This window comes from Danio rerio, chromosome 1 (assembly GCF_052040795.2).
Source record: "Danio rerio strain M-AB ecotype USA chromosome 1, GRCz13ab, whole genome shotgun sequence".
Classification (NCBI taxonomy): Eukaryota; Metazoa; Chordata; class Actinopteri; order Cypriniformes; family Danionidae; genus Danio; species Danio rerio.
Window position 1 is genome coordinate 1,680,509 of NC_141021.1, and position 25,773 is coordinate 1,706,281.

Sequence of the window (25,773 nt, forward strand, 5' to 3'; positions counted from 1 at the left end):
TAATTAACCAAATTAAATTTGCGTAAAGCTTCATAATTGTTTTAGCTTTTCGGTTTCTAATGTTACACAGTGTTGTACCATACTGTTTAATCTCCTTTATAAAATGTTCACAATTTGGCTTAGCTGCAGCCTATTTCTTTAAATAAAAATTACATTTTCCAAATAATATTACTTAACTTAAACAGATGTACATTTATACAAAACAGTGTCACATTAGGCTACTTACCTTGTGTGAACGAATTGAAGAGTTTACATGCAAAAACCTCTAACCGTCTGAAATTAGCAAAAATTAGCATTTTTTTATCAGGCTCCTGTGTGTATGTTTAGTAATATCTCTTTTATGGCAAGGAATAAGTCAATTTTTTTTGTCTTTAGATTGAAATATCTCAACATAAACAACAGGAAGATGGGAAAAATGTTTACGGTGGAATTTCTGACCGCACTCAGAGGTTTCTGCATCTGAACTCTTCAATTCATGTGAACCGATTCTTTATATTGAACCGGTTCCCCAAACGAACCGTTCAAAATGATTCTTAAGTAAACAACTCGTGATTTGGTTTCGAACTTTTTAGAGTTTATATTCCTTAGTATACGATGTTTTATTCATCCAACTCGAAATATAAGTCAGTCGTACATTACAGAATCCTGCGAGCTCCAGCTGTGTGAAGATTTTAACAAGACTGGTAAGTTACCGTGCTTATTTTTAATACACAATATACGTTGCCTTTATTAATTATTCAATTATGCTAATCCGATACGAGATAAGTCAGCTAGCCATTCATCGGCACGCGTTTATCAGTAGCAAACGAAAGAGAGACAGAAAAACTGCTCATAATCAAACCATGGCCATTTTAAACAGGAAAACTATATTCCATAACTCACCTGTGTCGAAATAAACCCAATTTTTTTCTTTCTCCGTCAATAATTTATCCATGTCAAACTTGTTTTGTGATCATATGATCTGCATTTCATCTTTATTTTAAAACAAACTGAAGCATTAACGACATTCATGCTGGCAGTGCAATTATAAAAGCTGATTGGCTAGTTCGGTTCAAATTAAGGCGGGCAAATTTGAATTTCAACCGCATTTTATCAGAAAAGCAGCTGACGTTGCTTTATTTATTCATCCTGATTGGTCAGTTTTAATACAACAGTCTGTCAGTCTCATCTACATCAGTGATATAATCAAAAATTCTGTAACATTGTGTGTATTTTTTACTTATTTAAAGAGTTTAAATATAATGTGCTTTAATAAGAGGTTCACATAATATGTGTCTAAATTAAGCACATTACAACGTAGCTTAAATCTCTTTTAATGTTTAATACTTTACTCCTCTGTTGACTACATTTAATAGAGGCTCTGACTGACTGCTTCTGCTTTTTCTGTTTATTGCAATTGGAAATCACAGGCTATACAATAATGTTTACAAGCTATTCATGTCTGCTATAAAAATTCCATTGCATATTTGTTTAAGAGCTCATAATATATTTATGCCTAAGATGCAATAACAATATATTTACTTGATATACTACCATCTGCATGGGGTGCTCACAACACAAGTTTAATTACACTGAAAAATAAAAAACTCTGGTCTAGAAACGGTTCCCAAATGAAATATTTAAGTAGAAATATTTATAGAAGTCCAATGGTATTTGTTTTATATACAGCTTCTCAACATCTTTCAACCTCTTAATGTCATAAGTTGTTTTCTTGAAATGCTGCAAAAATTAATATAAGTTAAAAACGAAAACTGTTATTTTTCTCAACCCATTGGCAGATTATTTAGCTTGTTTTAATGGAAAAACTCACTTAAGTTTCACTCATTTCTGAAAACAGATTTGCTTGTCTAGTAAATGCTTCCTGATTTAAGACTCTTTATATATTTACAGTAGAAACAAGACAAAAATTAAGTAAGAAAATCATTTTTTTGCAGTGTATGGCGTTGAAAAGTACTGTCTATTCCATATTATTGTGTGTTATGCATTGCTTTCTAAGAGTATCCTACAGTCTGAATGTCTTTCATTTGCCAGTACATCTGAGTCAGTGAAAACCTTGGTCACTTTGCAATTCTGTTCAGTGTGTGACCTTAAAGATATTGAAATGGTTAAGTAACATATTCAGATATTCAGACAGCTGCCTATTTAGTTTGTAAACAACTCCGTAACATTCAGAACAATGTTTTTGTCTTTTCTCGAAGGCATTTGCTCCTATTTACGGCATCTTCAAAGCTGTTTGAGTAGAGGACCGTATGTATCAGTGGTGTTTCTCTCACAGGAATTCTCTTTTCAGCCTTTCTCTTCGTTTCTCTTGTTTGGTGTGAAGTGTTTTTGTTGCTCACAAATCTCCACTAGCGCTGCGGGAAGCATCAGTCTATAGATGGCAGTCAGCGATGGCATATTTAATTTAGCATGAATGAAAACGAGGCTGTGCTTTTGAGTTCCTACATATTCAGTTGTGCTGGAAGTTTTGCATTACTATAATGTATTACTGACCTTTCCAAAAACAACATGCTGGTTTCAGCGAGTCGCTAACTAAAAATAACTACTACCAGCAGCTATACTCTACAATATTGACATTAGCTGATTTTGTCTACTTTCTTTTTCTCAAGGGTGTTTTTTTTTCTTCATTATCCTTTAGTTCCTAATGACCTTTTGTAAATGCCAATTATTTTAGTGGGTTTATTTTTTTTTCTTAATGCAAATTTTAAATGTCAATTTTTTGAATGCCAATTTCCTTATTTACATATAATAATATTAACAATAATAATATATCATCATAATATCAGTTCTTTTTTTTTTTTAAATACCAGCCACCGCACTCTTAGGGAAATGGTAAAGGCTTTTAATCTAATTAATACACATTAAACCTTTAACATTATTAATAGCCTTAAACGTTATTAGTAGGCTACTGGGTGACTGATGTTGTTGGTTTGCACTGAATCATGGTTTGTGACTTCATTTTCAAGCCGTCTGCTAGTTATTTAATTTCAATCTGCTGCTACTTTGAGTAGTATCTCACGTAAAATAGTATATGAACTCACATTGGGAGCATTTAAATCTGAATTAAGCACACAATCTGTACCTGAGTGATCTTTGTGGTAGTAGTTTATGTTGTTGTTCTAACAAGATATTGCGGAAATTTAAAGCATTCATATGCTATGTATTAAACTGCGATTCAAGATTTTGGTTGTACGATTATAAAGTCTGAAGAATGAGCGTGGTTTCACGGTAATTGCGTCTAATGTAAATTTAAAGTACTTAAATGAACTGTTGTTATCATCTGCATTCTTACATACATAATCATTTTAATAATTCGTAAAAGTTCGCCTAAAGCTGCCATTTCACTATCGTGCCCAATTGTTCTAAGAACACTTCGGTACGGGTACGGTTGTCTCTACACTAAGCCTGGAATGGCGCGGCACGATTACAAAAACTGAGACAACCGTGCTGAACTGTTCCGACAGGTTCTGTGTGTTGACGTCGCGGCTCTGTTGCCAAGCTACCACAGCTGGCTCAGTGGAAGCGTTCTAGTCAGACATCCACAGTAAACTACATTTAATATAAAAACGCATGCAATAAACACACGTCAGTCAGGCGAATTAAAGGTCTCATTGCCTAGGATGTCAAACATTCAAACTCTTCCCACGAATAAAACAATAGGCTAATTTATTTTTCTGAGATTTTATTTATTTGATTTACATGTTAGGTCAGTGCAAAGTCGTGAAAAGACATCCTGCTTTTTTTGCACTTTTGACACACTTAGCACGCGTGATTGAAAATCACGTGATTTTCGAGTTGTAAAATCTGAACTTTAGCGAACATTCGCACCACATTAACCAATCAGGAAGTTGCTTTTGTAGTGGCTTGATTATGACGTAGCACCTGCAGTTGGTGTCCCGAGTGGAATTCATCATGCCGACACTGAACAACCAGCCTGATCTCACGAGAAAACATAAGTATTTTACAATTTGCCAGTTTATTGGAGTTCAGTCGTACGAAATGGTACGATTTTAAAAAGGAGGCGTGGCACCTGACCCCACCCCTAACCCCAACCGTCATTGGGGGATAAGCAAATCGTACTAAATTGTACGAATTAGATCGTACGAATTCATACGAATTAGCCACTAAATGAAAAAGTTACGAATTGCCGTGAGATTGTGTTGGAACAACAGTTCATCAAACTGGGCTCGACTCAGTCTGAAGCACCGCTGAAAGCTTCCATCATCCAGGTATCGTTTCTGGAGGAGTTGATGAACTCACAGAGCTGGTGCACCTCTGAAAGCATCTAGTGCACTTAAACACGGCCTTCATAAAGCACAACTACTCTCTCAATTAAATCCATGTTAGCCATTTATTAATAAAGCTAGAGTCAGAATATTCAGGCGTAAATATTCACACCACGTCTGATATGAACACAGCATTAATATGTACCTTTTCACATTGAATTAATTGGATATTTCATAACACAATTTTATGTCTGAGACATTAAAAAAAAAAAGTTTTTAGTCATCTTGTTTTGTTGGAGGTCTCAGCATGTGTCTGCATTAGTGCATGAACTGTGGCCTACAGGTGATAGATGCACCTTTTCTGGAGTGCAGGACGTCCTGCTGTCACATCTGATTTACAGCGTCCACATGTGGAGGAGTCACTGCCACACTCGTCCATGTCGCTCCGCGGTCGCTAGGCAACTGCTTAACAAGACAGAAAATTGGGCAATAACATGTCAAAAGAACGCAAAATAGAACTTAAGTCCGTATATCAAAAGGCAGAAAGGAATAGTTTTAATTTCTGTTATTCATCATGTACTTATACTTCATTGACAGGTAAAGCAGGCATTTCAATAGCAGTTCAGACAAAATGAAGACTTAATATTATTAACCTCATTCTATAAAGATTGTAAAAGAGCGTTGGCATTTTATATGTATAAAGTTTATTTCTAATTCATTTAATAATATATAAATGCAAAAAAATATTATATTTGATATTTTGTTAAATATAAATATAAGTTGTATGTTTTTATATATTTTATAATTATTTTTATATATATATATATATATATATATATATATATATATATATATATATATATATATATATATATATATATATAATTAGTTATTTTAATGTTTACTGTAAATAAAAACATTTACACTAGTGTACAATAATGTTGTATATTTACATATAATTTTTTGTTATTGAAGTATTTTCGGCTTACCAAGACTTTTTATTATTAAATATTATATTATTAATTAATTTAAAACAGGTGGCGCGGTGGCACAGTGGGTAGTGCTGTCACCTCACAGCAAGAAGGTCGCTGGTTCGAGCCTCGGCTGGGTCAGTTGGCAATTCTATGTAGAGTTCTTCCCGTGTTAGCTTGGGTTTTTTCTGTGTGCTCCGGTTTTCCCTATACAAGTCCAAAGACATGCTGTACAGGTGAAATGGGTAGGCTAAATTGTCCTTAGTGTATGTGTGTGAATGAGAGTGTATCCGTGTTTCCCAATGATGCGTTGCAGCTGGAAGGGCATCCACTATGTAAAACATATGCTGGATAAGTTGGCAGTTCACTTCGCTGTGATGACCCCTGATCAATAAAGGGATCAAGCCGAAAAAGAAAATGTAGGATTTAATTAAAAGAATTAATTAATTTATAACAATTATATGGGATTAAATCTTAAAATGTAAATGTTTCCTGTGAATTCCCAGCATCATTTTTCAAATCACCAGTCGTAATCTTTCAGAAATCAAGTTTCTTAAGTTTTTCTTTAAGATTTCCACTTTTGATTTCTATTGAATTTAATGCACACCTACTGATTAATAGTAGGTCGATAATTTTCTTGAAATAATTGACTATCCCCAACCTGTTTAATGATGCAGGCTTGGCAACAGAGATGGAGTTCCTCATGCAACTTTACGAATGATATCACTCGATTGTTATCAGTGGTTATCAGCTGACAGATATGGGCCAGTAGGGTCCTTCTGCACCTACTGAAGGCTCAAAAGGCTGTTATCATCCATCCACATAGGGAATCAGCTGTACTAGAGAAGACTCCAGATCTGTTTTCACATTCCTGGAGGTTAGGTTTAGGGTTGGGTTAGCCTTCTGTTAACATCCTTCTGAGCCTACTAGCACTGGCCCATATCTATCAGCTGATAACCTTTGATAACGCCCTTCAATCGAGTGATAACATTCAAATCAGCTGGCCAGGAACAATACTGAGTTTCTGGTGATTAAATAATCCAAGTAATCAGAGAGGATGATCTGCAGCTGTGTGAAATCAAAGGGTGATCTGGTGTGTGAGCGCCGGACATGATGGAAGTTGTAGTTCGGTAAAGTGGCACATTTGTAGTTCTCCAGTGATCTGCAACTGCTAGATTGCTGGTGATCATAAGATTCTGGAACATTAGTGTGTGTTTATTAATTTATTTGCAAACCATTTTAGTTATTTTAATTAGCTTGTAAGATAGACATTCCTGTACGTTCCAGATATAGAAATGCATTAATTACGCCACCACTAGGCATTTGGTGTCATGTTTTTGTGTCATCTACCAACTAACATTTCCAAACATGAGCACTTTAATGACTCCGTCTGCTGGCATGTTTAATGAACGAGGCCTGTTTATTAATTAAGATGTACTGTAGTCACATGCATGCACAAAGAGTTTCATGCACCCACTCTTTTAATGTCCCATCAAAGGTCTGTTGTGGTCAAGGTGCCAGAAGCCCAAAATGTGATGGAGCGAGACAGATGGTGCCGAGGTGCTGATATGCATTGGAATATGTTTCATTACTGCTGCCGGCTGTCCAGTTTTACCCTACCGCCACCACATTGGCACACACTGATGCCAGTCTGCCGTTCTCCCCAAATCTGTCTAAATGACAACTGACCCGCTTTGGCTGGACGTCCTGGAACAACTGCTCCAAAAGGACAGACATCAGTAACCTCCACCCAACAAGATCCTTAATTATAATAAACCTGCCGACACACGAGACGCCACTTCCGTTAATTAAATTAAGATCATTTTTATTGACTTAATTGTTTGAGACAAGTCATTTGCCGAGGCTGAGACTGCGACGCTGACAGCACAAATGATGGAGGATGAGTAATTAATGTGTTTTTTAATTGGACTGGATGTAGGCTGGTTTAAATGGGATAGGGCTGCACGATATTGGGAAAATTGCAATATTTTGATTATATATACTGCGATATGAATACAATGTCATCTGCTGAGCTCTAAAAATCATTAATAGGCATTAGTTGGGTTGATTTTGTAAGGGTGTAAATCATGCATTTTAAAAATAACCTAATTGCAAGCAGGATAAAATTACAATAAAGCAAAGAAAATAGTAAAATAAGCAGTGCAATGGTTTTCCATAGAGTCAAACAGTATATAGATACAGTAATTTAACAATGTAATGTAAATAAACACTGTATGGTCTTCACTGTAAAAAAAAAAATCAGGTTTTCACAACATATTACTGTAATTATTCACAGTAAATTACATTAGTATCACTTTACAGGATTTAACTGTAAAAATGCAAACTAATGTGTTCATGGTTTCCACTACATTTATTCTTCCATGGCGGGGCGCCACGCCAAAATTCATCCCGCCACGGCTACATTACAGCATCTCTTTCAAACAATCAGTGTTTTTTTTTTTTTAATACCGGGTGATAATCGCAAAACGTATTAAAAGGTAAGTAAGCTAAAACAGCGCAAACTTTTCTTTAACAGTGCTGTGCATCATTTGTTTAACCCTTTAAGGATACGTGCTGACTGGCTGACTGACAAGTGTGTGATGCGTGAGGCCAGCAAACACGACGTATAGCTGTTTCACTTTACTTCAGGACGCATTAATATCGCTCTGTAGGTCTATTGGAGAAGTTCATAAATATTCAAATCTAATAAATGTAGGAGACATACTCGTTACATAAACGCACTAAATCGCACTTCAGCAGCGTTTATTTGAGAGCGCACAAGAAGATCTGTGCGCTCTTGAATCGGCTTATATTTGAAGGGGCGTGCAAGAAGTTTTGTGCACGAGCAGAGGAAATCGGAAAGAGATCCGTATGCTGTAGGCTATCACATAAATGCAATCTTGACTTGTAATACGGCGCTCATGACATTTGTCATTGAAATAACGCGACAGGTAGTTGGTAGAACTGAGTAAAAGCCGCCACAGCTGGAAAAGATCCCAGAGGAAACACTGTGATGTAAAGCAATACTATTGTATATAAATATAAAGGCTCGTCATCTGAGCTGGCGAGGCTGATTATCACAGAAATACTTCAGACGTGAGTTCAGGTGGCTTGACTGAAACGTGTTTTTGTGTCTGGAGCGCAGCATAAAACATTCATCACAAGTTGCAATTAACTGGGCCAATTTATAGCTGTGCTCGGAGAGGTTTGATACACAACAGTCTGTGCCAGCAGGCTTTGAGTTCTGCCTTTAGAAGCTTGACCTCCTTGTTAAAGCTCGCTGCAAGGTTTGATTCATTAAGTGCATTAGTCGATGTGAAATAACAATGACAACATCTATTGAGCATATTAAACGATAACATATTCAGGTGTCTATGTACTCAATATATTAAATGCAGTTGATTAAGCATAATTATATGCAACTAAACCTAACCTGCTGCATGATGATAATACCCTTATAATAAATAATTAATTTTACTCAATAGTTAAATGAATAGTTGTACCTTAAAATAAGTACCTTAAAATAGTTTTAAAAGGTTATTAAAATAAAAAATATACAGTATATTTAATTGAGGGCGGTGCAGTGGGTAACGATGTCACCTTACAGTGAGAAGGACACTGGTTTGAGCCCCGGTTGGGTCAGTTGCATGTTCTCCAATTGTTGGCTCATGGGTTTCCTCTGGTTTCCTCAAGTCCAAAGACATGCGCTATAGGGCAATTGTGTGGGCTGAATTGTCCATGGTGTGTGTGTGTGTGTGTGTGTGTGTAAATTAGAGTGTTTGGGCATCTGCTGTGTAAAACATATGCTGGATAAGTTGGCGGTTCATTCCACTGTGGCGACCCTTGACTAATAAGGGGACTATGCCAAAAAGGAAATGAATGAATATTTAATTGAAATGAGCTGACTTTCAGTTTAACAAAGATTCTTTAATGCTGTAACAATCAATATGCTTGTTGTTTGTTATTTGTTAGGCATTATCTAATGTTAACTAATAGTGACTTATTTAATTTGTGTGTTTGTGTGCTCTCACTCCTCACTCAAAATGTGTGTGTGTGTTTGTGTGTGTGTGCGTGCGTGCGTGCGTGTGTGTGTGTGTGCGTGCAGTTGAATGGGTAAAAACAGAAAATCAATTTTGAAGATTGGTGAAACCAGACTTGACAAGGCTCACTTTACTTTTACTTAAGGTTGCCTTTCCAATAGGCTGACATCGGCAATATTATTTTAACATCTGTAACATCTTTGTCTGAATGTTTTTTTTTCTTCCTCAAACCAACAAGGGAAAATGGAGAGAAAATATATGTTTTTTTTTCTTCTTTTCTGTAATTAGTGAACAGTAAAATGCCGAACACTCACATTGAAACCATGTAATGGTAGTAAAGTAATGGTGCCTAACAGCAATTGTGTTTGTTTATTAGTTGTGTAATTGATGCTTTGTTTTGATGACTTTAACTAATAGAATAAACTTCATTAGTTGCTTTAATTTTTGCGTTTTTGACCAAAGTTAAACTTTAAGGAAACTCCTGCTTCGGTTCGCTATTTAAAAGGATTTTGACATTGTAACGAACAAACGTTACATGCTTTAATTGTTGTTTTAGTTTCTTGTGATGCGAGAAGCACTGGTTGCAATATTACTACAGGCCACTAGGTTGCACTAGAGGGGAGTGAGAACTGGATATATTCCAGCTCACCATAGAGCAAGTGAGTCGTGTATGGTAGAGGGAACCACATGGTGAACTGAGGCTACCGACCCACTCCGGTTCTGATTGTTTTGAGAACATTATCGTCTCAAAATATATATCATTTACACAGACTGTTTACATTCAATAACTGCTTGGTTTTGGATATTGATTACTTTTGTTTGTGTGGACTAAAAACTGTATACACATGTAGAGAAATTAAACAAGAAGGAAAAAGGGAAAAACAGGCTTGTGAAGTTTATTTTAATTTCAGTATGTGTGAAATAAAAATTCTGTGAACTCCCTCAGTGTAACATCTTGCATGCATAGAGGTGGTGTTACAACATGATGATCTATAAATGCAAAAAAGATTTAAAATATAAGGGTGATTGAGATTATTCATGTCACAATAATCAATAAATGTGACTAATGTGAATACAAAATGTGGCTGTAAAATAATTTAATTCAGTCCCGTCTTACTAAAAAAAAAAAATCTATTTCTGTAAATACAAATGAATTCTCAAAAATGTGAAGCCTGCCTTTTTATTACCGACACAAAGGTTATAGTAAAATGTGCGTGTTAACTTTTGTCCTTGAGCTAATTTACAAGCTCCACACCGTCCTTCACTGGCTGATAATCAAATTAAAGAGGGAAGTTCAGTTTCACAGGTGGTAATTTAATAAAGAGGACCATGTGTAGGTCAAACTATCAATAATCAGCATAGACATTAGAAAAAATAGTATAATTGCATTAAAAAACAATCTTAAAGTGGGATAAACAAAGCATAAAACAATCCACATTGTGTATTTTCTATGACAACCTTCAGATAATTTGCAGCAAAAACAGATCACACATCTGTTTACATCACCTCTGTCTACCCAAAATACCAATTTAACCCCTGTAGAGGATTTTTTTTTGTCAAGTTAGACTAATAGAGTTTAATGAAAACAAGACTGGTAAACAATAACACAACCCACTATCACTGCACGTCTGTTTCTCCCTTGAAACTTTTGTTTTCATAAATTAATTTTTCGCTAAAGTACTGTAAATTGAATAATTAGATTTCCTAGGGATACACTATTGGTATTCAGTATCGAGCTTGATAATACCAAAGATTACACAGTCGCTGGGTTTCCATCCTAACGTCAAGCAAATCTTCAAAGTTTGAGATTTTTTATAGTTTTATATTTTGTATTAGTAATTGGGCAGGACAGTGGCACAATGGGTAGCACTGTCGCCACAAAGCAAGAAGGTCGCTGGTTCAAGCCCCAGCTGGGTTAGTTGGCATTTCTGTGTGGAGTTTGCATGTATTCCCTGTGTTGGCATGGGTTTCCCCCACAGCCCAAACACATGCACTATAGGGGAACTGGGTATGCCAAATTGTCCATAGTGTATGTGTGTAAGTTCTGGTTCTCCAGGTTAGGGGTTGAGCATTGAGCTAACGACCTACCTCGTAAAAATTAGATGAAACACCAACATGGTGCAGCTAAATATCAACTTCAATATAACCCTAGGAGTAAGTTATTAGAATAATAATAATTCGTTACATTTACTTAGTGCTTTTCTAGACGCTCAAAGTGCTTTACACATCCACCACCAGTGTGCAGCATCCATCTGGATGACGCGACAGCAGCCATATTGCACCAGACTGCACACTACACACCAGCTGATTGATCGAGAGGAGACAGAGTGATGAAACCAATTATGATATGGGGATGGTTAGGAGGCCATGATGGACAGAGGCCAGTCAAAGGACTTCCTGGGATTTTTAATGACCACAGAGAGTCAGGACCTTGGTTTAACATCTCATCTGAAGGACGAGCAGTATAGAGTCCCCATCAATATACTAGGGCATTAGGACCCACACAGACCGGAGGTTGGGCCCCCTTCTGGCCTCACACCACTTTCAGCAGCAACCTAGCTTTCCCATGTGGTCTCTCATCCAGGTGCTGACCGGGTGCAGCCCTACTTAGCTTCAGTGGGCGACCATGTAAGAGTTGCAGAGAGCTAGCTGCTGGCGTATAACTATGTATAAATTTTATGCTTTATTTTGATGACTTTAATTAATAAAATCATAGAATAAACTTCATCAGATGATTTTTTTTTCAACTGGAGCAAAAGTTCACCAAAAAAAATCCAAAGTACAAATTAGAGGCAAGTTGATTGTGAGTATTGGTTACCTAGCAACCGACAGTAAACAATGCACCATTAAGGCTGAATTGCACTTCTGAGTCGAGTGGTCACCATAACCCATGCCACATTACTTGCATATAGCTGTGCATTCATACTTCTGCAGTCTGTTTGTCCTCAAAACCCTGCTGAAAAATCCAACTTAAACCAGCCTAGGATGGTTGGCTGGTTTTAGCTGGTCGACCAGCCTGGTTTTAGAGGGGCTTTGGCCACTTCCAGGCTGGTTTCCAGCCATTTCAAGCCTGGTTTTAGCTGGACAGGCTGGGAGATGACCAGCTAAAACCAGCTTGCCCAACCTAGCCAAAACCAACTATGTCCAGCTTAGGATGGCCAAGCTGGTTTTAGATGGTTTTAGCTGGTCACTTTCCAGCCTGACCCGCTAAGACCAGGCTGGAAATGGCTGGAAACCTGCCTGGAAGTGGCCAAAACCCCTCTAAAACCAGGCTGGTTGACCAGCTAAAACCAGCCAACCATCCTAGGCTGGTTTAAACTGGATTTTTCAGCAAGGAACTCACAACAAACATCTTTAGTTTGTTTGTGGGACAATGAGTAAGGGGTTTTGATTTTGCAGTTCTCTGAATCTGCTTCTCATTTGGGAGTCTGCTACTGTCCACCGGAGGTCGCATTTCAGTCACGGACGCATGCTTTGAGAGCCTTCGTGATTGAATGAATGAAATGTGCTGTTTTCCACCATCTGACAACTGAAATATAATTGGCTAAACTGGCATTGGGCAGGTTACAGGGACCAAAACAAAGACATACATTTTGGCACATAACTCTCAGGAATATCTGACTTCAGAATTGTTTCTCAGATAACCAAGAAGGTTCACTGAGCATGTTTCTGAATATCTGCAAACATATTGTGGTATTTTTTTATGCTTTAGAAGAGTCAAAAACGTACATACAGCTGCACCTTTAATGTCAGTGCCTCTTTCAGTTGTATATTCAAAAACACTACTGAATATGTCTAAACATTAAGTGTACAGAGCTACAGGTACTTATGTGACTTAAATTAAAATAATGTATTGTTAAATGTCAATTAAAAAGTGTCAAATCACTGGAACAAATTCCCAAAAGTCCAATGCTCCAACTTCAGTTGTGGTTGTTTCACATCATGGTCATGTTAAACGGAGCGTCAGAGGATTTGGGTGAAGACACGACACAACATAATGACACAGGTATTATGGCTAATTGGTTTTCATTATCTTCCTCCCAGGTGGCATTTATCTTTGTGGGAATCTGGTGGCATCTGTCCTTGTAGTACACACCCGTACAGCACTTTTAATTAAAACAATTACCATGAAGGGCATCTAAGGAGAGGAGTTTAATCACAGAGGGGAATTAGTTATTAAAATCCAATTGTTTTCTAAATGGTGTAATGAGCCGGTCCAATTTCACCTGGCCAGCGCTGGCGATAAAGATCAAGTAGACTTCCGGCTCATTAGCGTAGCCGCTCCTTACGGAGTTTTAAGTAACTGTGTTGTTGTTAGACAAGGTAAAGCTATTGTGGTAAGTTATGCTAATTCATTCGGTTAATGTAACACAGCCTTGTAATTGGTGCCGTGCAACTTCAAGGAGAATACTCCTCATTTGCATATGTAAACAATCACGCATAATTTAAGATTTTAAAGGAGACCGTGGTTAGGGATTGTTAATGTAGACTTAAAGTATATCACATTTTTCTGGTATTTGTTGTGATGACAATATACACTCACCGGCCACTTTATTAGGTACACCTGACCAACTGCTCATTAACGCAAACTTCTAATCAGCCAATCACGTGGCATGAGCTAAATCCATTTAGGCATGTAGACATGGTCAAGACGATCTGCTGCAGTTCAAAGCGAGCATCAGAATGGGGAAGAAAGGGGATTTAAGTGACTTTGAACGTGTCATGGTTGCTGGTGTCAGACGGGCTGCTCTGAGTATTTCAGAAACTGCTGATCTACTGGGATTTTCACGCACAACCATCTCTAGGATTTACAGAGAATGGTCCAACAAAGAGGAAATATCCAGTGAGCGGCAGTTCTGTGGGCGCAAATGCCTTGTTGATGCCAGAGGAGAATGGCCAAACTGGTTCCAGCTGATAGAAAGGCAACAGTAACTCAAATAAGCACTCGTTACAACCGAGCTCTGCAGAAGAGCATCTCTGAACACACAACACGTCCAACCTTGAGGCGGATGGGCTACAGCAGCAGAAGAGCACACCGGGTGCCGCTCCTGTCAGCTAAGAACAGGAAACTGAGGCTACAATTCACACAGACTCACCAAAACTGCACAATAGAAGATTGGAGAAACGTTGCTGCTCTGATGAGTCTCCATTTCTGTTCACACATACGGATGGTCGGGTCACAATTTGGCCCAACAACATGAAAGCATGGATCCATCCTGCCTTGTATCAGCGGTTCAGGCTGGTGGTGGTGGTGTGATGGTGTGGGGGAGATTTTCTTGGCACACTTTGGGTCCATTAGTACTAAGTGAGCATAGAAATGCCACAGCCTACCTGAGTATTGTTGCTGACCATGTCCATTCCTTTATGACCACAGTGTTCCCGTCTTCTGATGATTACTTCCAAGGCAGTCCAAACCGGTACTAGTAAGTTGTACCGAATAAAGTGGCCTGTGTGTGTAAATACAGGGTTTCTTATTGAACATATTGATTGAACATAAAACAATTAAGTTGTGCCCCTTAAAAACTCAAGGATTGTGATATTTCAGCTTATTTTAAATAATTAGTTTGAACAAACTACATATTCACGGAAAGACAAAAATGTTCTTTATCATTAGATTATGCATAATATTTCCTATTTATTTTTATTTTTATTGTTTTTTGTTTTTTAACAAAAGTAGTGTTAAGCACACAAGCATAATTTAATATATGCTTCATTCATACTGGATTTTGGTTCCTGTCATTTATTCATTCATTTTCTTGTCGGCTTAGTCCCTTTATTAATCTGGGGTCGGCACAGCGGAATGAACTGCCAACTTATCCAGCAAGTTTTTACGCAGCAGATGCCCTTCCAGCCGCAACCCATCTCTGGGAAACATCCACACACACATTCACACACACACTCATACACTACGAACAATTTATCCCACCCAATTCACCTGCACCGCATGTCTTTGGACTGTGGGGGAAACCAGAGCACCTGGAGGAAACCCACGCGAAGGCAGGGAGAACATGCAAACTCCACACAGAAACGCCAACTGAGCTGAGGGTCGAGCCAGCGACCCAGCGACCTTCTTGCTGTGAGGCAACAGCACTATCTACTGCGCCACTGCCTCGCCGGTTCCTGTCATCTACATTCAAAAACTGACTTTTGCTGCGCTTTCAAACTATGTATTTAAAATGAGCTGAAATACCATTCTTACGTTTTTTGAGGACAACTTAATTGTTTTATGTTCAGTCCACTTAAATTTGTAAAAAATATTAAGTTAACTTAATTCGTTTGTGTTGAAACATGAATGAATTGTGTGATAAACCTAACATTTTTTACAGTTTCACAAACATTAACAATTAAAAAATACATTATTTGAAGAGTTCAGATGCAAAAATCTCTAAATGCCGTCTGAAATCTTCCTCTAAAATAAGCATTTTAATCGGGTTTTTATGTGTAGGTTCAGTAATATCACTTTCATGGCAAATAATAAGTCCTTTTCCTGATCTTTAAAGTGAAATATCCCAACATAAACAAAGAAGGCTGAGAACTTCTAGATGGCACTTTTTTTTCAACTCTTCATTTAGAAATTGTTTAGGCTGTATTGCTTGCTGCAATATTACTTGCTCTGTATAATTTCCCTTGTGCAATGCATTTCTTTAAAAGTAATTAGTTATTAATTTTTTTTATTTAAAGTAATTAAAACAATTTGCGAGTTTTCATACTAAAATAAACAGGAAATATGTTAAATCCTATTTTTCAAATTGAATTCAGCCTAAAAAAATCAAATACTATGCTAAATTAAAAACATTTAGACTTTAAAACAGTATAACTCACTTAAACCTGGACAAAATTTCTGAATGTTGTCATTTTCCTTTTGTCTCCGCTCCTGTGTTAGTATTTGTTTAGCTCTAGGTTTACCTTTGGGCTGCTTTATCCAATAGCAGAACAACACCTACTGGGGAGGCGGGGATAAAGAGAGCACGGCCATATCTGATAGGTCAAATTTGGATCAACAATCTATGAATGCAGCACACAAATGCTCAGCACATAAAACAGTTTACATGCATTGCACCTTTTTGCAACATGGGTATTGCATAAACTATTACTGTGATAAACTAATGAAGACCAACTGCTTTCATGGGAAGAATTTAATTGGTATATTGCAAACGATAAGACATCACCCATGCCTAACCGTTGTGCTTTCACATTTGAACACCTTCTGATTGTTTTAATTTCAATTTCTCCCTGTCCTTGACCTCATTAGATGCCGGACCTGGTAATTTCAGGACTGCAGGGTTAGACTGTGTCTCTCCGTGGTGCTGGAATATAAATTAAACAGTAACTGGGGTTGAGGATTCAATCTCCTAATGGATAATGCCTGTATGGCGCTCTTGAGGAGGGCACTCAACCCTAAATTGTTCCAGTGGCGCAGAAAAGCTTCTCTTAAACCGCATCTAATTGGTCTTTCTCGAATGGAGCTCACGAGCCGCCATAGAGGCTCAACTAATAGACTTTCAGTTTGGATTTGAGGCTCATTTCCAATGAGGACAATCGGGCTGGCCTTCAGTGCACTTCAGCGCTTATTTATTGTTTGTGTGTTGAACTTCAATGAGAATGACGAGCTGTAGCGTTTAAAGAAAAGCCAAAACATTAGTCTAAAATCTAAAATTGATATATATATATATATATATATATATATATATATATATATATATATATATATATATATATATATATATATATATATATATATATAGTTTTTTTTGCAATATGTATTGCGATTTACTAGATGACTTGGCTTTATTTTCTTTAATTGGCAAAATGTTTTTTGCAGACTTCTCTACAAGTCTAATTAAATCAAACTGTTTGATTAGTCATAACTTAATTGAACATTTTCCATTTTTTTATAATGCATTTTTCAGACATTTCAATTTTAATATGAACAACGTTCATCGAACAATGCCATGAATGGTTTTGGCTCAGCGAAATGCAATGCATGATATTGTAGTCTGGCAATTTTTGTAAAAGCACAAACATAACCACCAGCATACACGCACCGGCCACTTTATTAGGTACAACTCACCGATTCTGCTTTCAGAACTGCCAGAATCCTTCGTGGCATAGATTCAACAGGGTGCTGTAAATATTTCTCAGAGACATCCATGATGCCAATCTCCCGTTCCACCACATCCCAAAGGTGCTCTATTGGATTGAGCTCTGGTGACTGTGGAGGCCATTTGAGTACAGTAAACTCATTGTCATGTTCAAGAAACCAGTCTGAGATGATTGAGCTTTATGGCATGTTGCGTTATCCTGCTGGAAGTAGCCATCAGAAGATGGAGACACTCTGCTCATAAAGGGATGGACATGGTCAGCAGCAATACCCAGGTAGGCTGTGGCGTTGATGCTCAATTGGTACTAATGGACCTAACGAAAATCTCCCCCACACCATTACACCACCAGCACCAGCCTGAACCGCTGATACAAAGCAGGATGATCCATGCTTTCATGTTGTTGAGGCCAAATTCTGAGCCGACCATCCGAATATGTCAGCAGAAATGGAGACTCATCAGAGCAGCAACGTTTCTCCAATCTTCTATTGTCCAGTTTTGGTGAGTCTGTGTGAATTGTAGCCTCAGTTTCCTGTTCTTAGCTGACAGGAGCGGCACCCGGTGTGCTCTTCTGCTGCTGTAGCCCATCCGCCTCAAGGTTGGACGTGTTGTGTGTTCAGAGATGCTCTTCTGCAGAGCTCGGTTGTAACGAGTGCTTATTTGAGTTACTGTTGCCTTTCTATTAGCTGGAACCAGTCTGGCCATTCTCCTCTGACCTCTGGCATCAACAAGGCATTTGCGCCCACAGAACTGCCGCTCACTGGATATTTTCTCTTTGTTGGACCATTCTCTGTAAACCCTAGAGATGGTTGTGTGTGAAAATCCCAGTAGATCAGCAGTTTCTGAAATACTCAGAGCAGCCTGTCTGGCACCATCAACCATGCCACTTTCAAAGTCCCCTAAATCCCCTTTCTTCCGCATTCTGATGCTCGCTTTGAACTGCAGCAGATCGTCTTGACCATGTCTACATGCCGAAATGCAGTGAGCTGCTGCCATGTGATTGGCTGATTAGAAATTTGAGTTAACAAGCAGTTGGACAGGTGTACCTAATAAAGTGGCCGGTGTATGTAGATACATAGTAAAGCAACTATATAAGGTACAGAAATAATATAATCAAAAGTAAAATAAAGTTGTATAGTCTTATAGAGTAGTTGTATTGTATAGCTAAAAAATCTAATTATTAAGGCCTACTTGTGCCCAAATGCTTTAAACGTAAAATGTTTTAAAAACACACACACGTGATAAAACTTTCAATTTATTATGACTACACTGATTACATGACTCAGCAATTTTCATGCAAAACGTTGTACATGCTCAACCTTAATCCGTCAGACTGTTACCGATTCATAAATTGCGATATCGATGCTGAAACGTATATTGTGCAGCCCTATGTGAGTGTTCATTATTTTTAATGTGGATATTTATAAACGCTTCCTGCAAAATGAGGCATGAGGGGAAATTTTCATTTATTACTGTATGCCTGATCCAGTATCATATGGGTCAAAGTTGATGCTGTAGTTACAGAAAGCAGGCCTTCTCAGTCAGCATCATAGATTATTCATACATTTTCCAGCTCATTCACGTCTGTAATTGTAGAAATATCTGCATAAATCAATAAATATCGATGATTTTCTTGCGACATATTGCTAAAGGCGAACTAGTGGTCACATATCAGTCGGTCACATTTCATTTGGATACTTTTTAAGTTGATCACAGCTGCAGCTCTTTTTGTGTGTGTAAAACAGGATCTGTTATTTTCCAGTAAAGATATTTTCTGAGATATAAGCTGAGCGTCTGCTCTTCCTGTTCTATTATTGAAATACTGAATGACAGGAGGACATCTGAAGTTTTTTTTGTTTTGAATTATGTTTTTTTTTTACCTCCCCAAAACGTCCATGAGTTATTTCTAACAATGAATAATGACTGGAGTGGCGGATCTGACTTTAAATAATCCGGAAATAATTTTTTTTTTTTTTTATAGTTTTTAATCTAATTAAAACATTTTTTTTAAATCTATACCAACGTGCAAACATTTAGACATTATAAATGACTAAAAACCAGGACAGAAATTCTGAACGTTGTCCGTTTCCTCTTGTCTCGACTCGTGTGTTAGTATTTGTTTAGCTCTAGATTTACCATTGGGCTGCTTTAACCAATAGCAAAACAGCAGCTACTGGGGAGGCGGAGATAAAAATAGCACGGCCACATCTAATTGGTCAAATTAAAATAAAGAACCTACTGTATGAATGCAGCACACAAATGCTTAACACATAAAATAAATGACATGTATTGCACCTTTCTGACATGGATATTGCATATACTACTAAACTAATGAAGACTAACTGCTTTCGTGGGGAGAATGTAGTTGGTATAATGCAAACAATAAGACATCGGCCATGCCTAACTATTGTGCTTTTGCATTTAAACACCTTCTGATAGTCACACATTCACATCTGTAGTTGTGGAAATATTTCCAATAATCAATAAATGTCGATGATATCCTTGCGACATTGCATTAAGGTGACCTTGTGGTCAACAACTGATGGTCAACAAGGCGAATATCAGTTGGTCACATTGTGATGCTTTTTTGGTTGATCACATCTGAAGCTCTTTTATTATTTGTTATTCTCCAGTAAAGATGTTTTCTGAGATGTAAACTGAGCGTCTGCTCTTCCTGTTCTATTGTTAAAATACTGAATGAAAAGAGGACACCTGAGGTTTTTCCTCCACTCGGGGGCCTTCAATTATGTTTTTTTTTTTTTTTTTTTTAAACTTCCATGGGTTATTTCCAATAATGAATAATAACTGGATTGGCGGATCTGACTTTTAATAATCAAGAATAATTTTTTGTTATATATATATATATATATATATATATATATATATATATATATATATTTATTTTTTATTTTTTTATCTAATTCTAATAAAAAATAAATAAAAATCTACGCCAAAGTGCAAACATTTAGAGTTTAAAACATTATAAATGACTAAAAACCAGGACAGATATTCTAAACGTTGTCATTTTCCTCTTGTCTCGACTCGTGTGTTAGTATTTGTTTAGCTCTAGATTTATTTTGGGCTGCTTTAACCAATAGCAAAACAGCAGCTACTGGGGAGGCGGAGATAAAAATAGCATGGCCCTATTTCATTGGTCAAATTTGGATAAACAACCTATGAATGCAGCACACAAATGCTCAGCACATAAAATAAATGACATGCCAACACAATATCACGGCAATTCGTAACTTTTTCATTTAGTGGCTAATTCGTACGAATTCGTACGATCTAATTTGTACATTTTAGTACGATTTGCTCATCCCCCAATGACGGTTGGGTTTAGGGGAGGGGTTAGGTGCCACGCCTCCTTTTTAAAATCGTACAATTTCTTACGACTGAACTCACTAAATTAGCCACTAAACTGCCAAAACGTAAAATACTTACATTTTCTCGTGAGATCAGGCTGGCATTGCAGCTCTCTGCAACATGGATATTGCATACACTATTACTGTGATAAACTAATGAAGACTAACTGCTTTCCTGCAGAGAATTTAATGCAAACAATAAGACATTACCCATGCCCAACTGTTGTGCTTATGCATTTAAACACCTTCTGATAGTCACACATTCACATCTGTAATTGTAGAAATATCTCCATTAATCATTAAATATCGATGATATCCTTGCGAGATATTGCTAAAGGCGACCTTGTGGTCAACATAGCACACATTGTCAACAAGGCAAACATAATTTGGTCACATTTCATGTGGATGCTCTGGTTGATCACATCTGAAGCTCTTTTATTTTTGTTATTTTCCAGTAAAGATATTTCCTGAGATATAAACTGAGCGTCTACTCTTCCTGTTCTATTATTGAAATACTGAATGAAAAGAGGACATCTGAGGTTTTTCCTCCACTCGGGGGTCTTGAATCATGATTTTTTCCTCCCCAAAACTTCCATGGGTTATTTCTAACAATGAATAATGACTGGAGCGGCGGATCTGACTTCGCTGGTGTAGAGCTTCCAGCACTTTGTAAATGAATCACCCTGTCATAATTGCTTTGACTCTTGTTCAAGGAATGAGCTCTTAATTTATGATGGCTGCGGGATTCAGGTTGAAGGGACAGTAAGTAATTGTGGAAAAGTGGGTTTGACTCGGGGCACATCGACTCAGTGAAATGGACATTTTAATGTCTTAAAAGTGTTTCTTCTGTGAAACGTGAAGTTTGTCGAGTGGGTCAAATGAGGCAAATCTTCCCGCTGTTGGATTGAAATGCATGTCATTGAGAACAAAGGGTATAAATCTGAAAATGAGTTAAGCGTTAGCGCACTTGCATGAACAAGGCTCCAAATCATGTGGAAATCAAAGCTAATGCCATCTAATGCCAATCAAGAGAGAGAGAGAGATCCCAAAATAAAATCTAAGGTCATTCATTTTCCTTCAACTTTTTAAAAAAATAGTTGGCGGTTCATTCCACTGTGGCGACCTTTGAAATAGACTAAGCTGAAGAAAAATGAATTTAATACCCCATAACTTAGCATTTAAGACTATTTAAGGTGATTAAATTTCTCTAAATTGATTTATCAACATTTAATCCATGTTAAGTCCCCGCGGACACCCTGTAAATGCTAAAAGGGCTTGCCATAGTGAGCTTCTCCAGTCCTTCAGTCTCCTGCGTGAGCTGCATCTGCATCTCCAGCTTTATTTACAGTACTTCATTTCAACATCTCCACTCACAACAGATTCGGGGACTGACGCTGAACACTTTCTATTTGTTTGTTTGGTTCCTCTTGTTAAAAACTGAACTGGTGATTAAAACAGCACGCAGTTTAGTCCGGCAGGTCCTCACCTTCCCCATTTTCACTAAATCTTTTTAGCAATACTGAACATGCTTGTGGTTTTTATTAACCCACTTTAATTACGAAAGCATAATGTTGAGCAACCCTGAAACAACAGTGGCACTGGTTTATTTCTCCTGTTATTAAAATGAATACCCAACACACATAGAATAACCTCTGAATTCACAGGATATACTTAACAAGAGGGCTATTTTAAAACATGGATAAAACCAACTGATGGGATCATTTTTTTTATTATCAATATTTAATTGACAGGCCCAAATTATCACAATGTTTAAGTTTGTCCATACTTTTCCCTGTTTGTGTTGAAATATAGTGTACAAAATTAATAATCTAACTTTTATGTATTTATGTTTTTTTTTATTTTCTCTGGGTGCTCCGGTTTCCTCCACAGTCCAAACACATGCGCTATAGGGAATTCGGTAAGCTAAATCGGCCTTAGTGTATGAGTGTGTGTGTGTGTGTGTGTGAATGCAAGAGTGTTGGGTTGCGGCTGAAAGGGCATCCGCTGCGTAAAACATATGCTGGATAAGTTGGCGGTTCATTCCGCTGTGGTGACCCCTGATAATTAAAGGGGCTAAGCTGAAAAGAAAATGAATGAACGAATAAATGTATTCATGTATTTTAACAACCATGCATTGAATCAGAATGTGAATGAGTCAGAATGTGAAAACGCTTATCCTAAATAAATAATGATAAACGTTAACAAGGTATAATGTAACAGAGGCAGCGATGTCTGCTACCAGATGTATTTCCAGCTGTCAGACACCCACATGAAAATATACTATAATAATTGATAGTAAATACTATAGTGTTTTTTTAACCATACTGACACTGACGCCTCCGATAGAGATAGAGCTGTTGCACAATCAGCTAAAATGTTGCTAGAACTGTTTTTATGTATGGCTGATATATCCAAAAATGATTGAGGTCATGTACATGGGTTGTGTGATAAGACTATATATTGATTATTGTGACAGGCCTATATTTTACAATGACATTTTTTACAGTGTCCGTCTGTCTGTCTGTCTGTCTCTCTGTCTGTCTGTCTGTCTTCTATCTGTCCGCCCATCCATCCATCCTACAGTATCTATCTATCTATCTATCTATCTATCTATCTATCTATCTATCTATCTATCTATCTATCTATCTATCTATCTATCTATCTATCTATCTATCTATCTATCTATCTATCTATCTATCTAATCTGTCTGTCTATTTGTCTGTCTAACTATCTGTACATCTAACTATCTGTTTGTCTGTCTGTCTATCTATCTAACCATCCATCCATCTTCAGTCATTTTCTTTTCAGCTTAGTCCCTTTATTAATCTGGGGTCACCTCAGTGGAATGGACCGGCAACTTATCCTGCATATGTTTTACGCAGCGAATGCCCTTCCAGCTGCAACCCATCACTGGAAAACACCCATACGCTCCCATTCTCACACACACACAATTTTTAGCTTACCCAAGGAAACTGGAGCACCCGGAGACAACCCACACCAATGGGGGGAGAACATGCAAACTCCTTACAGAAATGCCAACTGACCCAGCCGGGACTCGAACCAGGAACCTTCTTGCTGTGAGACGATTGCTCTACCCGCTGCGCAGCCGTGACTAAACATCATTAATTATTATTATATTATTATTATTATTATTATTGGAAGGGCATCCACTGTGTAAAAACTTACTGGATAAGTTGGCGGTTCATTACGCTGTGGCGACCCCTGATTAATAAAGGGACTAAGCCGACAAGAAAATGAATGAATGATCATAAGTTTCCTTTTCTCCAGTGTTCTCATTCACAAAACAATAACCTCACAAATAATACAGATTGTTTGTAGAAATAAACCCGCTTATATACTATAAAGCTTGAGCTCTTGAGCAGGACAATGAAGATTTCATGAAGGTTAAAAGTCTCCTTTAACATTTGCTAAAAAAAAAGGACTTAATTTTTCAAGAGCTCCAGACTTTATATTTCACATCTCCTCTCTCTCTCTCCGTGTGCTGAATAATGAACGCTCCAGCAGCAGAACTGCGCTTTTCCTCCAGAACTGAACATTCGGCCTCAAATTAAGCAAGACTTTGACTTGTTTTTCTCACTGGCAGCATGTGCACTCTTTGACTCCTCTCTGACCTGGCAGCGGCCTAGATTAAATGACTCGTTAGGGAGCTCGTTTAGCTTTTAAGCGCTCCTGTAATTGAGAACATCAATATTGATTTCCTATTGAGAGTCTGAGTCTAACGCCAGCGCTGCAGGCTCTCCATTCACACTCTACTTCTCTCGTGGGCTTTTTCTCGTGGTCTCATTGGTTCATTAAGTCACACGCCACATTAGCTGACATATTGACACTCTGAACCGGTATTGACATTGATATCAGTCCAGCAGACCAAACCATAGACCACAAGCAAAAGCTGATCTATAGGCAGGTTTACTCTACAGCTCCATGACTGACATGTGTACAGCTGAAATGTGTTATTGTTAGAATTATTCGCCCTCCTGTACATTTTTTTTTTTCCTAATATTTCCCAAATTATGTTTAAAAGACTACGTTTTCCACAGTATTTTCAACGCAATCTCACAACAATTCGTAACTTTTTGATTTAGTGGCTAATTCATATGAATTCGTACAATCCAACCTCCTGGGGTGGTGGGGGGAGGGGATTGGATGTCGCGAACGAAAGTGAAGAGGGAAAGTGAGAGTGAACATAAATATATACACTAGATATCGCATAGGGACCCTGAGCATGTGTTAATAGCGCCGCCATATTGGTACAGTGCTTCCAGGACAAATGTCATTCAACCGCACTAGACATGACAGTGTTATTACGTGAAGATGCGGGACTTTAGCGCTGTCTACGAGTGTAGTAACGAGCAAACAAAGCACAAAGGCAGAACATTTCATAGGTAATATTAAGTTCTTTAAGTTTTTGTATGTTCTGAACTTTTGTGCTAAACAGGTAGCGTTATTGATGATCATACAGTCTCTTACTGCAATCACCATAAGGCAAAGTAGCTCCAACTCGCACTAAACACTCGGCTTACCCTAGTTTTATTGAATAAAATCAGCAATCAATGCATAAGAAATATGACAACGAGATGCTGCGCTGCCAGAAACTTGTATTATTGTCGGCTAGTGAACGAGTCGTTCATTACGGAGATTCATTCACAAACGAATCGCTCCCTCCGTCAGTTTGAGAAGTGAAAGCAGGAGAGGAGCTGTGTTTCAGGACACGGATTAGATCAAATTTAACAGGGAGGGTGAATAGTACATCTCTATACACACAAACACAAGCTTTTTGTCAAGAATGCCCGTGCGATCACCAATCCATCAATGTAGAAAAGTGATGTCAAATTATAATTTTCATAATTTAAAAAAACATTGCATACTAACATCCAGGAAAACTCTCGATCATAGATATATGTGTATATGTGTATATCTCTGGCTTTGGATGGCCACTGTCCTCCACTGTACCTTGGTCCCGCATTCATTTCAAAGGAGCGCTACCCTGTACCAAGATGGCGGCGCTATTGACGCATTCCTTCCAATAGACAACAACAGGATAGGCAACATCT

General features: G+C 37.7%; 1 long non-coding RNA gene across 6 annotated transcripts in view; it reads left to right on the plus strand.

Annotated features, from left to right (window-relative positions):
• The first annotated feature begins 519 nt into the window (after positions 1-519).
• Positions 520-25,773, plus strand: part of LOC141384236 (uncharacterized) — a 94,626-nt gene continuing 69,372 nt past the window's right edge. For all 6 annotated transcript variants that reach the window (XR_015476049.1, XR_015476050.1, XR_015476047.1 and 3 more), the window contains exon 1: positions 520-683. This is a non-coding gene — a long non-coding RNA (uncharacterized LOC141384236). The remainder of the gene's footprint in view (positions 684-25,773) is intronic.